The sequence below is a fragment of the Petromyzon marinus genome, chromosome 58 (assembly GCF_048934315.1).
Source record: "Petromyzon marinus isolate PM22_M1 ecotype Great Lakes invasive population chromosome 58, UKy_Petmar_22M1.pri1.0, whole genome shotgun sequence".
NCBI lineage: Eukaryota > Metazoa > Chordata > Hyperoartia > Petromyzontiformes > Petromyzontidae > Petromyzon > Petromyzon marinus.
The window spans coordinates 3,717,776-3,732,417 of NC_133724.1; positions in this window are offsets into that span (position 1 = coordinate 3,717,776).

Sequence of the window (14,642 nt, forward strand, 5' to 3'; positions counted from 1 at the left end):
TGGTGCCGCCGTTGACCCTGGACATTGACCGAGCAACCCAACGTTCATACTACCAGCTCCCTCCGCAGGAGAATGTGTTGCAGTCCGTGATGCCTTGCCAAAAGGTATCTGTGTGGTGTTTGAACATCTTAACACATGTTGCATTGCCAGAAAGGGTCTCAAACATATTCTTGCTTTTCATACTTTAATACTGGCATGAATAAGTAATATTTAAAAAAAAACTTTTTTTTAAACACGCTTTAATGAAATGTACCGTACAAGTAATGGAAAAACTCCACGACTCCAGGAAGTGGCCCCGAAGCTTGCCATGACGTAAGGGACCATAGCCAATTACAGCTAACGTGAGTTGAGCGTGGACAATTAGACCCAAGCCGAAAATAAAATAAAAAAAAATAAAGTTTTAAAATATATTTTTAATTATAGAATATAGTATTGATATCAGTATGACATTAGTATACCAAGTTTCCAGTCGATACCACATTGGAAAGTGGGTTAAAATTGAGTTACAAGATTTGAGGATACAACAACAACGACAACAGAGTGAGTAAAATAAAAGCGTGTAAAAAGTCTCATAATGTACAATATGTACAAATCTGGCCGTCGCCGGATGATGCTGGTTATTGTTATTGTAATTTACTGTACTCGAATTGTAAATTTTTAGTGGATTTACTCTCCAACACACAACCCGTGTGCGCTCAACTCGTATACTACACTATACACTACACTAAACACTACACATAACACTACACTATACACTACACTATACACTACACTATACATTGCACAATACACTGCACTATACACTACACTATACGCTACACGATACACTACACTATACACTACACATTACACTGCACAATACACTGCACTAGACACTAAACGATACACTATACACTACACTATAATTGTAAATATTTTAGTGGGTATACTTTCCAACACACAACCGGTGTTGCTGTTGCTAGTAACGATTTGGCACGTTTTGTTAACGTGACGCAACCCTTACTAATTGACTGCATCGGGTGGTGGTGGGTTTAACGACACATTTATATATTTACGTGATCTCACCCAAACAAAAAAACCTCTATTGTGGACAGGACATATTTATTATTTTATTTTTTATTTTATTATTCGCGCAACAAAAAGACAAGTTGAAAGACGAACAGTGCCAAATAAAAAAAAAAGTTTAAAAGGTGCCCAGGTGAGTTTGGAAACCCAAGGTGGCTTTATGTGAACACCACACTAACACAAAAAAAGAACCATATATACACAAAACAGATTTTTCCAACCAATTAAAGCATACTAATTATACAGTTAAACACGTGTTTGTGATATACGCTTTGGCTCTTTCGGTAAAGTCACGTAGATAGAAAACTTAATAGATCACGACGTTTCGATCGCAACACAAGCAACCGTCTTCAGGTGAGAGAGAGAAAGCCACTGAAACAAGGCCTTATGTAGGCCTGAGATGGGTGCAGCCTCAGGATAAGAGGGCAGGGCCAGAGATGGTCTGCCTGAGGTTGTGTAAGTGGCTATTGTATTGTGAGAAATCAGCTAAGAATGTCGCAGCATCGGTGACTTGCCTAGTATGTCGCAGCATCGGTGGCTGAGCGAGAAGGACATCCAGCCCGTCAATACAAAGACATCCAACCTAATAATGCAACTCAGAGAGTCAGCTAAAAATCCCATGAAGGATGGAAACATCACATCAGGCTCAAAACTTTACCTGGTTAATCACGTCCTTCCAACGATTGCTCAATTGGAACCCATCTCCTCGGTTCAAGTTGACTTCTCTAATGGATATTCATATTCTTGGTTCTTTCGGTAAAGTCACATAGAAGGGAAACAACAAAATAATAAAAATATAAAACATAAAAACATACTAGGCAAGTCACCGATGCTGCGACATTCTTAGCTCGTACATTGACATGCTGATTTTTATTATTATTATTATTATTTTATTGTTTCCCTTCTCCGTGACGTTACCGAAAGAACCAAGAATATGAATCCCTGCAGTCACGAAAGCTTTAAATCAAAATTCTCTAATGGAACTAAACAAGCTGCTCTCTATTAAAACCTTCTGCTGCTAGACCATCCATATTTTATGGCCTTCCAAAAATCCACAAAGAAGGTACACTGCTCCATCCCACCGTGTACACCATTAACTCACCCACCTACAAACTGGCACGATTTCTGTCTGAGACGCTGCTTCCATTCACTGGTTAAGACGACCTCAGCTGGACTTAACTCAGTTCACTTGGTTTCTCTAATCAAAGACATCTCACTGTCTCCAGATGATTTGCTGTGTGGTAAACTAGAGATGTGTGGGGTTTTTGTTTTCGTCAACATTATACTGTAACACGGCGCTCTGAAGCACGCCGTTGGGTCTGCTGCGGCCTTATAAACACGTCAACAACAACACCAACAAGTTAATCGACCTAGCAGCTGCAACAACAACAACAGCAACAACAACAAAAACAATAATACAATACCATTTGCATTCTTACACTCTAAGAGTCTCAGAGGCAAAATCGCCACGTCCACCGGTCGCTCGCTCGACCGCGGGAGAACGGCGAGCGAGGTTTTGTTTCTTCAGTTTTTTCAGTTTCATTTATTTGGTAATAACCCTGTGAGCCATGCGGCTCTTGACTCGGGTGCAACCGCAACAAAACAAAAACATGAACAAGAAACATCTTAAAGTGACTACGCGCAAACAGAAAAATCCAGGAAAAAAAACAGCAAAAGTCTTCCAGTTGAGGCCACATGGAGGAAGTCGGCTCAGCACTTCAACGCCGCCGCTTATACTTTTTATATAATTGCCGCCCTCCCCCCCCCCCCCCCCCCGACAAAAATAAGATAATTTACCTACTCGCCGCGAAGTTTCGCTTTAAATTAACAACCGCCGGACCCTCTCTCTCTCTCGCTCTCGCTCCTCTCTATAGCCGTGATGGCCCGGTTCACTTATTACGGTGAGGGCGCTGTCAGGTAGAAAGAAAGCGAGAGAGAGAGAGCGAGAGAGGGGAGCTGTTTAAATTATTGAGGAATAAAGATTTATCGTGAGAATGCTGCGGGAACGATCCCGCGCGGCTATACTGATCGCCCTGAGACACAATTACCGCACATTATTCCTTCGCTCGCGTGACGTGGCAAGCAACGCGTTAAATATTAAAACGCCGGCACCGCCGCCGCTTATTTATGCATCGGCTGGTACACGCTGCATAGCCCCCCACCCACCACCGCGCGCGCCCACAATGCCATTAAAACTATTTTATTATTTTATTTTACCAGATAAGGCCCCCACCGAGCTGTAGCAGCTCTCTCTCTTTTGTATTATTACACGCTTTCTTTTAACTCGCTCTGTCTGGTGTTCTTTTTGTCGTTGTTGTTGTTGTCGTTGTTGCATCCTCAAATCTTGTAAACTCAATTTTAGCCAACTTCCCAATGTGGTATCGACCGCAAACTTGGTATGCTTATGTCATACTGATGGCAATACTATATTGAAAAAATATATATGCATTTTTAAACGTTAATTTTTTTCAATGTTATGTTTCGGCTTGGGTCTAATTGTCCACGCTCAACTGGCGTTGGCTGTAATTGACCACGGGCCCCTTACGTTGTGGCAAGCTTCGGGGCCACTTCCTAGAGTTGTGGAGTTCTGTCATTACTAGTACATTTCATAAAAGCGTGTAAAAAAAAACATGTAAATAATTGTTTACCTATTTATTTATTTATTTCAGAATCGACCCGGCCTTCACAAATGATAGCCGCAACGACGTGGGCTCATCGTCGTCGGCGGCGTTTGGTGGACACTTATAGCGGCAGCCCAAATAACTCCGGACGCGTTCGATGCCGCTTCGAAATTTGTAGGGGGGAGGGAAAAAACCGGAGGACTGCGGAGAAAAATCCACGCGACCACGGGGAAGAGATAGAGACGTGCAAACTCCAAATATACAGCAGCAGGCATTAGGGTCAGAATCGACCCCAACACCTCCTGCGTACCCAGGCGAGGTAGTTAACATCTCCTAGCCACCGCTGTGGCCGTACGGGGCTGGGTGGGGAGGCTGTGTCGTGCTGGGCTCGGGACGTGCGATCAGAAGAATGGAGGCAGGCAGCCCCGCTTCTCTGCACTCGTGGCTTCTCGAGGCGAGAGGCAATTCCTTTGCTCAGTGAGCGTTGCCACGGTGAGAGCTCACATCGCGGTCACAGCCCTGAACCTCCGGTGATGGTGGAAATGCCACATTCATATGACGGATAATGAGTCCATCGGGGGCAGGATAACCGCTGCTTGATTTCCGCCACTCCCCTCCCCCACAAACGGTGGTACGTACTTTATCGACCAGGAAGGGAGGGATGATGGCGTGGGTCAGCACCCCGTCCTCTCCCCACCGCGGGCGATCCACCCGGAGCTGCGGGGCAGTGTGGCCAGGGTGAGCTACGCCACCCGGGATCGAACTCGGGCCGCACATATTCAGAGTCAACACGGCACCCACGCTATGCGTAGAGTTCACCTCTCATTAGCGCAGAGGTCACCCTCGCGGCAGAGGCGGCTTTGGGCTAAGCCAGCAAACAAAGACGGTAACCGCATCGCGCGGCACTTTCAGATGCGCTCCTGAGGCCGTCTGGAACGCTCTTGCTTCCGATATTAGGAAGCCACTGGAGCGGTGCACTTTTAAATCATCGTCTAGATTGACAAACTCATTTCTTTTAGAGCTGCTTTTTGTGTTTAGTTTGCTGTCATTTACCCGCACCTCCGATTAGCACGGTTGGCTACGTACGGTGCTAGAAGGAGTTAAACATAATCTAGTGTCTTCAAAAATTACTCACACCGACACGTTGTAACAAGTCACCTGCTTACACTATATTCACCTGTTTTTGCGCCAGTTATATGCACTCCTATAACTGTCTGTATGGTCACATATATGTAACTTCTCCCCTCTCCTATCTATTCTGCACCTCACTTATCCTGCACACAGCAGCTCTGCTCTCAGCGACTCCGCACACAGCGTCTTCGCACCCAGGGACTCCGCACACAGCAGCTCCGCACACAGCGTCTTCGCACACAGCGACTCCGCACACAGCATCTTCGCACACAGCGACTCCACACACGGCGTCTTCGCACTCAGCGTCTTCGCACCCAGGGACTCCGCACACAGCGTCTTCGCACTCAGCGACTCCGCACACAGCGACTCCGCACACAGCATCTTCGCACTCAGCAACTCCGCACACAGCGTCTTCGCACACAACGACTCCACACACAGCGACTCCGCACTCAGCAACTCCGCACACAGCGTCTTCGCACTCAGCGACTCCGCACTCAGCGACTCCGCACACAGCGACTCCGCACACAGCGTCTTCGCACTCAGCGACTCCGCACACAACATCTTCGCACTCAGCGTCTCCGCACAGAGCGTCTTCGCCGTCTTCGCACTCTGCGACTCCACACGCAGCGTCTTCGCACTCAGCGTCTCCGCACTCAGTGACTCCGCACACAGCATCTCCGCACACAGCATCTTCGCACTCAGCGACTCCGCACAGAGCGTCTTCGCCGTCTTCGCACTCTGCGACTCCACACGCAGCGACTCCGCACACAGCGTCTTCGCACTCAGTGACTCCACACACAGCATCTCCGCACACAGCATCTTCGCACTCAGCGTCTCCGCACAGAGCGTCTTCGCACTCAGCGACTCTGCACACAGCAACTTCGCATCTCCGCCGCTGCCCTCACCTACGCTCCCTCAGACCCGCTCACCCGTCTGTCCCGGGCGGGGGGTTCAGCCAACTCCCGCCCGGCGATGGCGTGAAGGTTGAGGTCCCGTTGACGGCTGGAGCGGCAGGGGCGAGATGTCTTCTCTCTTGGTTCACAACTCCCCGCGCTCACACACACTCCCGCTTATATCCCCCTGCTCATCGTGAGTCCTCACGTGCTTCCACTTAAGATAACACCAGGCCGGCACCAGTTGTCCCATTAATCTCTTATCATCACCCCCCATCTCCAATCTCCTAGGCACCAACATCCGGTCACAGCGTAGCACATCTGTTCGACCTCGGTTGCACCCGCTTCTCCCCTTAACTACTGTCGGTGTGTCGGTGCAAACCTCATGTTGCAATGCACACACCTGTTTGCCCTCCGTTGCACCCGCTAAAACTGTGCGCACCGCGGTTTTCTCTCCTCTACAATAATACAACATACATACAACATACGTTCATAACTGCGACTTATTACAAACGTCACCACCGTGCTGCGTGCGAGCAGAGATCCCTTCGGCTCGTTTTATATTTTGCAGCGCACAATTTGCAACAACAAAGACAAATCTTCCCCGTATAGCCTTGACGGACTGTTAGGGCGAGTGCTGTTAGCGAGCACCGCCGGAACGGCACACGAGGGGGTGGGTGGCCAGCACCACGGACCCGGCCGCCTTCGTCTCCCCAGTGGCGACGTTTACACATCGCACCAGGTACTCATTTGAGGCTGAGTCGTCCTAGGGGAGGGCCCACGACCGGTTCACAGAATCGTCGCTGACGGTGGTAGCCGTGAGCGGGAACAGAGCCCGGGTCACCGAGTTCGCAGCTTAGTGTAGCGCTAACCCGCGACACCACCGCTTCCACACCATGCACACGCGCACACTCTGATATTCGAACAATATTGAGGTCACATTGCTTACAGCAATTTCCCCTGCCAAGGTGGGTTGGGGGGGGGGGGGGGGGGGAGGGGACGGGGGGGTGGTGGTGGTTACTCCTGATATAATGAAAAACGTGTTACCCTGCACACACGTGTGTGTGTGTGCGTGCACGCGCGCGCAAATATGTTTTTTTTGCTTATTTGCGCGCTTGTCAGTGGTTTGCGGGTTCATAAACAACCTGCCTCGCCTGCGTTCGTGCCGTGTATCGGGCTGCACTGGAGCAGTGGTTAGTGCTCTTCCGCGGCCCGGGCCCAATTCCATGCTCACGACCCACCCGGCAGTGAGACGAAATTTTTTGAATCGGTCCTGGGCCTCCCCTAGGGGTCGACTCGAGCTCGAGTGACCATTTTTGCGCGACGTGTGTAGGCGAAGATCAACCAACCCGGGGGAAGACAAAGGCGGGTGGGAGTTGTGCCGGCCGCATCTCGCCCCCAACCCCACCCCCCCCCCCCCCCCCACCTTGTGCGTCCGTGAATTGGTGCTGCTCGCTGATAGCACTTGCCACTAAATAATGTTGTGGTCGAAGCTATACGGGGTGGTTGGCGGGGAGTGAGTGGATCCTTGATCAACCGGTCCCGTCCGACAGCAGCGGGCGGCGTGAGCAAGAAATTGCAGGGCTGCGCCTTCGTCCATCACCCGTGTTACGCCCGTGCGTCGCGTCCTCGACACGTGTGTGTGCGTCGCGTTCTCGACATGCGTGTGTGCGTCGCGTTCTCGACATGCGTGTGTGCGTCGCGTTCTCGACACGTGTGTGTGCCTCGCGTTCTCGACACGCGTGTGCATCGCGTTCTCGACACGTGTGTGTGCGTCGCGTTCTCGACACGTGTGTGCATCGCGTTCTCGACATGCGTGTGTGCGTCGCGTTCTCGACACGTGTGTGTGCGTCGCGTTCTCGACATGCGTGTGTGTGCGTCGCGTCCTCGACACGCGTGTGTGTGTGTGTGTTTCGAGTTACACCGGCAGCGCTCAGAGCATCGTTGGTGCCTTTGATAACCGGGTGATGCATTACCGTGCCTCTTTAATTTGCCCTTTTGCGAAAGGGAGAATAAAAAATGGGAGGGTTTTGATACAGGAAAGGCGGTTAAAGCAAGAGGGGGGGGGGGGGGATGTGGAGGAGTGGGGTGCTGGATGAAATATGAGAAAGGGGAGAAAAATCAACGCGCCGAGCGTGAGTGATTGGTCTGAGTTAACGTCGTTAACATTGCACCCCTGATGCTCTAAACTATATATGAAGAAAAAAAACCCATGTATTTCTTATTTGATCAGGTAAGGCCCTCATTGAGGTATATATATATGCACACACAGCTATTTTTCTGGAGCGACCCGACTATCGTAAATGACAGTCAAACGAAGTGGCTCATCGTCGTGTGGATAGTTACGTCAGGCAAGTCCTCCGAACGCGTGTTTGTAAATGTGGAATGGAAAGAAAAAAAAAAAACCCGGAGGAGCCGGAGAAAAATCCACGCGGCCACGGGAGAGAGAGACACGAACACTCAAAAAATATAGCAGCAGGCGTCAGGGTCGGGATCGAACCCACGACCTCCTGTATACCAGGCGAGGTAGTTAACATCTCCTAGCCACCGTGACGATGATAATAGAGAGAGAGACACACGCAAACACCAAATATACAGCAGGTGTCAGGGTCGGGATCGAACCCACGACCTCCTGTATACCAGGCGAGGTAGTTAACATCTCCTAGCCACCGTGATGATGATGATGAGAGAGAGACGCAAACTCAAAATATACAGCAGGCGTCAGGGTCGGGATCGAACCCACGACCTCCTGTATACCAGGCGAGGTAGTTAACATCTCCTAGCCACCGTGATGTTGATGATGAGAGAGAGACACGCAAACACCAAATATACAGCAGGCGTCAGGGTCGGGATCGAACCCACGACCTCCTGTATACCAGGCGAGGTAGTTAACATCTCCTAGCCACCGTGATGTTGATGATGAGAGAGAGACACGCAAACACCAAATATACAGCAGGCGTCAGGGTCGGGATCGAACCCACGACCTCCTGTATACCAGGCGAGGTAGTTAACATCTCCTAGCCACCGTGATGTTGATGATGATGAGAGAGAGACACGCAGACTCCAAATATACAGCAGCAGCAGGCGTCAGGGTTGGGATCGAACCCACGACGTCCTGCATACCAGGCGAGGTAGTTAACATCTCCTAGCCACCGTGATGATGATGACGAGAGAGAGAGACACGCAAATTCAAAATATACAGCAGGCGTCAGGGTCGGGATTGAACCCACGACCTCCTGTATACCAGGCGAGGTAGTCAACATCTCCTAGCCACCGTGATGATGATGATGAGAGGTGGGGTGGGTGGGTTGGAGCCCAAAGACCACAAGAAGAGCCTTTGGTTTGTTTTTTTCGAATTCGGAAAAGATAAAAAAACCTCAATATTTCAAGAGCCACAATGCATGGCGTGGTGATCACGACAGACCTTGGCGCTCCTTAATAAATAACGTCACGAAGCAGTCCTATATCGCCTGTGCTCAGGCGAAGTTGGCGGTGTACAGAACGAGAAAATAAAGCGATGCTGCAAGGTGACACTGACGGCTGATCTGTGCTGCTTCCAGTGTTCAGTGGCCTGCTCAAGGCGCGGCTCCGGCTGGAGCACGCCACGTACCACACACACGTGTCGGTGATGTGCAGCGCGTCTTCTTCGAACGCTGGGGAGCCGGACAAGCCCCTCTCTGTACCAGCGTGGACGGCACCCCACGTGATCACCTTCTGAAGCGCTCGCTCGTGTCACCGTGGCGTGCGCGATGACCACCACCACCACCACGTGACTTTTCTTTCGCGTAGGGCGCCGTTCATTTAGCTCCACAGCGCGTGGATTTATAGCGTTTGTTTTATTTGTGTTGCTGCTGACTTTGTGTGTTTCGTATCGGAATCGCCTCCGGTGCTGTTGCTGCTGGCGGCAATAAAAAGTTGTTTAAAAGTCAAAAAGTCTCTCCCCCTCTCTCTCTCTCTGCGCGTGTCTGCGAGAGTGAGCGCGCAACAGTTGCAGCGCGTTACAAGTTGGCGTCGTTCTTGTGTGGATCCAACCTCCGTGGCCCTTGCGGCTGCTTTGGAGGCTGCCGCCACGGTGTAGATCGATGATTTATTGGTGCCACGGTGGCTAGGAGATGTTAACTACCTCGCCTGGTATGCAGGAGGTCGTGAGGTCAATCCCGACCCTGACGCCTGTTGCTGTATATTTTTAGTGTGTGTCTCTCTCTCTCATCATCATCACGGTGGCTAGGAGATGTTAACTACCTCGCCTGGTATGCAGGAGGTCGTGAGGTCAATCCCGACACTGACGCCTGCTGCTGCTGTATATTTGGAATTTGCGGTGTCTCTCTCTCTCTCATCATCATCACGGTGGCTAGGAGATGTGTAACTACCTCGCCTGGTGTACAGGAGTTCGTGGGGTCAATCCCGACCCTGATTCCTGTGGTATATTTTGAGTTTGCGTGTCTCTCCCTGATCATCACCGCGGTGGCTAGGAGATGTTGGCTACCTCGCCTGGTACGCAGGAGGTCGTGAGGTCAATCCCGACCCTGACGCCTGCTGCTGTATATTTGGAGTTCGCGGTGTCTCTCTCTCTCTCCGTGGTGAGATGTTAACTACCTCGCCTGGTGTACAGGATGTCGTGAGGTCAATCCCGACCCTGACGCCTGCTGTATATGTGGAGTTCGCGGTGGTGTCTCTCTCCTCCCCGTGGTCGCGTGGATTTTTCTCCGGTTCCTCTGGTTTCCCACCTCCACGTTCAGAATCAACGTCACGCGTTTAGAGTTATTTTCCTGCTGCTGCTGCTTTACATTACCATGTGATGACGATACACCACCTCGTTGAGCAATAATTTCTGATGGCCAGGTTGCTTCTGAAAAAAATAAATCAATAGCTACATAGCTCGGCGGGGCCTTTACCTGTTGCAATAAAAAAATAGATTTAATTTCATCTTTTGTTTACGTTTGTTTATCCGGGAAAGCATCGCCGAGTCTGAAGACTTCTCTTCCAGGAGGGTCCTGCCACTGTCTCTGCTGTGTGAGTCATCCTTATTCATTGACGGGACGGTGGGGAGGAGGGGGGGAGGGCATGGTTCTTGACCTCCCACCCCACCATCCGCAATCGCCTCTGTCCACTTGGCACAAGCAAATCTGGGGTCATGCCCGCAGTCAGTGAGTTCATCGGAAAGTGCCCGCGAGGTGGTGTATGGATGTTGGTAACTCCCGTCACCTCTTCCGAGATGACCGGCGTGAATGGGCTCTGTCGAGAACTTCCTATACAGTTGGAGGTCCCACGCCACCCCCACCCGCCACCTATTCCGCCAGCAGTGGCGTGAGCGAGCTGTTGCGGGGCTGCGCCTTTATCCTGTTCGTTTTTGTTACCAGGAGATATACTGCCAGCAGTTAATTTAATGTGAAAATAATCCTAATAATAATAAGAGCTTGGACGTTGATCTAAAATGATAAGAGGCTGGGAGCGTTGGCTGTGACACAAATCTTCAATTAAAAAACGCGCATGTGTGTGTTTGTGTGCTGGGAGCAGTGCGAGGAGTGATACCCAGGATTATAAATTATAATCATTAGCATATCGCCATTTACCACGCAATTAAGAACGGGTGCGCCATGATAAAAGATTCGTGTGCACGTGGAGGATCTACAATTTATCCGCTCAGCCGATAGCACGAACTTTTTCACACACACACACACACAGAGAGAGTGCTCGTAGAATAATTTGCACTTGGTATTCAAACAAATCCTAAGCTTCGGACAAGCATGCAAATACGATGGTAGCATTTATATATAGATACCATTAACATTAAAATTGAGCACAAATTCAATCTGCATTACTTTTATGTTTCTCAGCCAATTTTAATCATTGATGGTTTGATGTAGCGTTTTTTTTTTGGGGGGGGGGGGTTGATTTTTAATCCCACCACCACTACACGGGACGAGAGTTACGCAAGAATAATAAAAAAGCAATCCTAGATCTAATTGCTAATAAACAATTTGATTATTGCGCTGCCCTTCTAATCACTTCACTCGAGCACCGGTGGCGAGACAAGGCCACAAAGGAGACCGTTGCTCCGGTGAGGGACCAAAATCAGTTTCAAAGATAACGCGTTAATGATCGCGAACACACGTGCGCTTTGCACGTTTTTGCCACAAAGTACGCGTGGCCCATGCAGACTTTGACGCAGTGCCGGATTAAGCTCGTGCGGGGCCTGTAACACATAAATTATAAACAAACAAAAAACACGTAAATATTAAAACACACAAATACTTGCACAGTAAAGTAATTGTATTTTTTTTTTCATTTGCTATACAGCCAGATAATACGACAAACCGCTAACCTTAAACACCCAGTCGTTGATAAAAAAAAAATTGAAGGCAGTATAGTACTGTAGTAATAGAGCAAGTGCAGAATCGCTGAACCGGGAAATTGACAGCTTGAAATCATTTAGCGCGGGGCCCTTGAGAAGTGCGGGGCCCGTATCTACTACACGTGTAGCGACTTTTGCTACTGGGATCATCCGGCACTGCTTTGACGCCTTGTTCACTTGCAAAGCGGTGAACCATCTTGCCCCAGTCCACGTCATTGACATGCGGCACTCCAGGCCGATGCATCGCTCTACTGTTGATGTATGTACTCCTCTTCCCTCCACGTGGAGCACAAAGGCAGCAAAGCAAGACCACACTCCTTGTCTCACGGTCTTTCTGCAGCTCTCTCCGCTACACCCCACGGTCTCAGTTTTCAGTTTCATTTATTAGGTACGAGCGGTAAGTACCCGGCGAAAAAGGCAGACGCACACGTGGACTTACACACAGACATCGACCCACACACATAGAAACACATCGACTTACACGCACACACACATACATATGAACTCACACACAGACATCGACTTTAGATACACACACATGTAATTACACACACACACATGTAGTTACACACACACACATGTAGTTACACACACACACATGTAGTTACACACACACACATGTAGTTACACACACACACATGTAGTTACACACACACATGTAGTTACACACACACACATGTAGTTACACACACACATGTAGTTACACACACACATGTAGTTACACACACACATGTAGTTACACACACACACATGTAGTTACACACACAAATCGACTCACACAAAGATTGTAGGGGCGCCACGCCCGACCGCCTTTGTCTCCCTAGTGGCAATGTTTTACACACCGCACCAGGTACTCATTTGAGGCCGAGTCGACCTAGGGGAGGCCCGGGACCGGTTCAGATAATCGTCACTGGTGTTGGCCGTGAGCGGGAATCGAACCCGGGTCGCCAGGTTCATAGCGCAGCGCGCTAACCGCTACACTACCGCTCCCCACTCAGACTTACACACACACACATATCGACTCACACACACACACATGTGAGCCATGCGGCTCTTGACTCGGGTGCAACCTGCAACAAAACAAAAAAACACGAACAAGAAAACATCTCAAAGTGACTGCACGCAACAACAAAAAAATATCCTGGGGGGAAAAAAAAGAACCGGCAAAAAAGTCTTCCGAGGAAACAAAAAATTAAACCCACCGCATTTCAACGCCGCGCGCAAAAAAAAAATGCCCCAGTGGAACGCATTGTGGAACAATAAGAACCGTAAGACGATGTGCTTGACGCCTGCCTTCCCGTGGGTCTCTCACCATTGCGGCGTTCACCGCATGGGGCAGTTTGGCACCGTGTGCTCGGGTTCCGTTCCAAGACACGCGTCCTCCGAGAACGTGTGAGTCTTCCCTCGGTGTCACGTCGCGCGTCTCAAAATTTCATCTCGAGGTGCGCAGGTTCGCGGTCTGAACTTCCTGCTTGCTTGCTTGCTTGGTCCAGAAGATGCGACAGGTTTTCGTCGGGCGGCAGTTATTGTTGTTGTTGTTGCTGTTGTTGAAGGTTGATGGGGAGGTGACGCCTATCTTTGGTGGTTTTTCAAACTTGCGCTATTTGGAACGCTCTTCCATGAGGTGTCAGGGATCTCTCTGAGCCTGTGGACAAATATATATATATATTTTTAAATGCATCATAAAATTGACGTATACGCTTTCCGCGTGTCAAACCGTTGGTTCGTTTAATAATTCGATTCTTAAAATGTGTTCGTAATGTAATGCATGTTTTCACGCTGAGTGTCTGCTGCTGTTGCTGCTGCGTCCTGTACAGCGCTTTGAGGATCGTTAACAAAAAAAAGCCGCTCTATATCCATGGAATTATTATCGTTGTTGTTGTTGTAAGAGATGTGTGTTTGGACATCTTAGCACAACCGCTGTTGTACTAAAGAGGGGTTTTCGGGTTGGATCGCGCAAATATAAATATTGTCCTTCACCTGATGAACGCCGCTTGTGTTGTGGCCGAAACGTCGTGATTTTTGTTGTTTTATTTTTTTTACCTACGTGACTTTACCGAATAGAACCAAAGAGCGTGGATCCTTGCAGTCACGAAAGCTTTAAATCTAGAATAAATATTGTCGTGAAACCCGCCACCACCCGACACAGCCAACTGGTAAGGTTTGTCACGTTAACAGAACAGCAACACCAGTGTGTTGGAGAGTCAATCCACAACATTTACATGGATTACTCTCAAACACACACCGCTGGTGCACTACTAGTTTACGAATTTCCACGTGCTGTTTACGTGACAAACGTATACCAGTCGGCTGTTGTCGGGTGGTGGCGGGTTTCACGACACATTTATCATGGATATTGCTCGCGAAAGCCTCCTGTTCTTTCGCCAGAAAGGCTTAAAGTCTCTTATCATTTTTCGATTTAAAGCTTTCGTGACTGCAAGGATTCATCTTCTTTGGTTCTTTCGGTAAAGTCACGTAGAATGAGAATAAAATAATAAAATAAAACAATAAAATTCCCACGACGTTTCGGCCACAACACAAGTGGCCTTCTTCATTGTGAAAGGGACAGACCTGTTT